General features: G+C 31.9%; 1 protein-coding gene across 1 annotated transcript in view; it reads right to left on the bottom strand.

Moving 5' to 3' along the window:
- Window positions 1-2,390, bottom strand: part of LOC128250966 (uncharacterized) — a 474,572-nt gene extending 472,182 nt beyond the window's left edge. The window contains exon 1 of the mRNA XM_089343197.1: window positions 2,297-2,390. The gene's annotated coding sequence lies outside the window, so the exon portion shown is untranslated. The remainder of the gene's footprint in view (window positions 1-2,296) is intronic.
- Between the last annotated feature and the right edge of the window lie 110 nt (window positions 2,391-2,500).

The following is a 2,500-nucleotide window of genomic DNA, read 5'->3' as shown; positions in this document are numbered from 1 at the left end:
AAATTCAGACTTTAAGTAAAATGACCTGACATATATATATATATGTATATATATATATATCTATATCTATATATATACATACATTCATACATATATATATATATATATATATATGTATATATACATACATACATACATATATATATATGTATAAATACATACATACATACATACATACATATATATATATGTATACATACATACATATATATATATGTATACATACATACATATATATATATATGTATACATACATACATACATATATATATATATATACATATTTTTTTCTCCTTGTTTTTCTCCTTATTTCTGTCTGTTGAAGAGCGTAGCTCGAAACGTTAAAGACTTTCTCTATTCCTGAGCGTTAAACTAATACATCCTTTTGTTGTTTACACCACCTGTCCACGTCTGTTGTTCTATTTTCCGTAAATTCTCCCATATATATATATATATATATATATATATATATATATATATATATATATATATGCATGAGTGTAAGTCTGTATGTATGAAAATATATTCATATATATGCATCAATATCATATAGATTATATATGAATGAAGAAATTATATATGCATTTATATATATGTATAAACGCACACATACACGCACACGCACGCACACACACAGATCCACACACATATATTGTATATATATATATATATATCTATATATGCATGTATGTATACCAGTGGCGTGCGATGACTTCCGGGGTTGGGCATGCAATGAATTTCTCCCCCGACCCTGGCAATTTTTCAGTAAAAGAATTTTCGTATTCCTAGTATTTACATACGGGAGATTCTGAATATGCAATCACCCCCGTATGACCTAGAATAAGCAGGGAATAAAAAATGGCTCTGGAGAGATGAGCCTGAAATAAGTGTATTGTTTGTATTTTTCTCTCTCTTCGAAACGTCAGGACTTTCCCATCCTCACTCTCCCTTAAAAAAGTCTAAAAATCATAAGTGAAATGTAATAAAGATGAAATTGGATTCTGTTAATATTTTTGCATATTCGGAATCTCTGTTAAAGGTAGGAATCCGAAAAAAAAGTTTCATAAAATTTCGTTTTTCAAAGGGGTGCGATTCTGCATTAGCCCCTATACCTATTGGTTCAGCTGAATCAATTTGAAATGATTTAATAAAGAGAACACATTTAGTTACATTATATGGCCATGGTTTTAGATAGTTACGCTCTCGAAGACAAGTCTGGTGCTTTATCATGCTACTTGTCAATTCCGAGAAAATTATTGATACTCAAGCAGACTGTTCTGAGACTTACTGAACTCCGTATATTAAAAGACTACGTCTCACGCACACACATTGAAAATACACACATATACATGAATACACACACAATGAAAGACAGCGAAAATTCAACATTGTAAATACCCCCCCCCCAAAAAAAAAAAAAACTGTTGTGGCAGAAGTCAACATCTCTGAGATTGAAACAAGACACTTATTTACGGCTGTAAATAGACTACACCCAGCAGCACAGAAAACGTATGTAGGTTAGGTGTGACGAAGAAGAACCATTTCTCCTGCGAAACAACACTGATGTAAGAAGGTCGAACCTTAAGTTATAACAAACACTAACCAACCAAAATTTTTTTTAAATCTTTTTTTAATCGCTCTACAGAAGCAGTGGTAGACGGAATTGTCAAAATCAACTTGCACAGATTGAAGGGTTCTGGCATAGCTTCAACAAGGTCACTGCTGTAAATGTAACTCATTAAATGACTTACACTTCGCATTTTAAAATCTTTCATTGAATACATCACATTGAGCTCACTTTGTAATCATATTACATCAAAAAATCTGCAATAAGTCATTTTAAAGAATCTAAAGAGTCCACAGGAAATTGTTTGCAATACTCATCAACTTTGTTGAAACTCAAAAGTTCCATGAATTATAACAACATCGATCAATCGTTGCAGAATGGATCTATTTTGTCTAACGTTCTGATTATGATATTGTATGCTTTGATTTTTACATGCAATTAATTGTTTTCCATCGAAGTCTCTTTTCGAAAAACTATTTCTCAAAATATCGTTTATAACACTCATTTCGAAAAAGGCTACTTCTATATAAGAACATACGTCTAAGCATCTGAGTAAATTGTAAGTCATTTCAACAAAACGGAAAAAATAACGTTAGTCAAATTAATTTAAGATTAATTAGCTACTTCTGAAATAAGAAATATAACATAGATAATATTTTTTTTTTCAGAACACTCCAAAAATATAATAGTGCATACAGATGCTTTGAATAAAAAAAAATTCAAACTTACCGCCAGGTTATTCCGACATTTGAGCTGGCTAACTCAGGAATTATGGGATTGCTCTGGTTTCGGTCAGAAAGTGGAACGAGGTTTGCGACAATTCTACATTAACAAGGAGAGAGAGAGAGAGGGAGAGGGGGTGTCTGGCACGTGCGTCTTCTCAAAGCAGACGATCTCAGAGCAGACGATCTCGAAGCAGACGATTTCAAAGCA

The sequence above is a fragment of the Octopus bimaculoides genome, chromosome 27 (assembly GCF_046866305.1).
Source record: "Octopus bimaculoides isolate indiv1 chromosome 27, ASM4686630v1, whole genome shotgun sequence".
Taxonomy (NCBI): domain Eukaryota; kingdom Metazoa; phylum Mollusca; class Cephalopoda; order Octopoda; family Octopodidae; genus Octopus; species Octopus bimaculoides.
The sequence above is the reverse complement of the archived record's forward strand: the minus strand, read 5'-3'. Positions and strand labels throughout refer to the sequence as shown.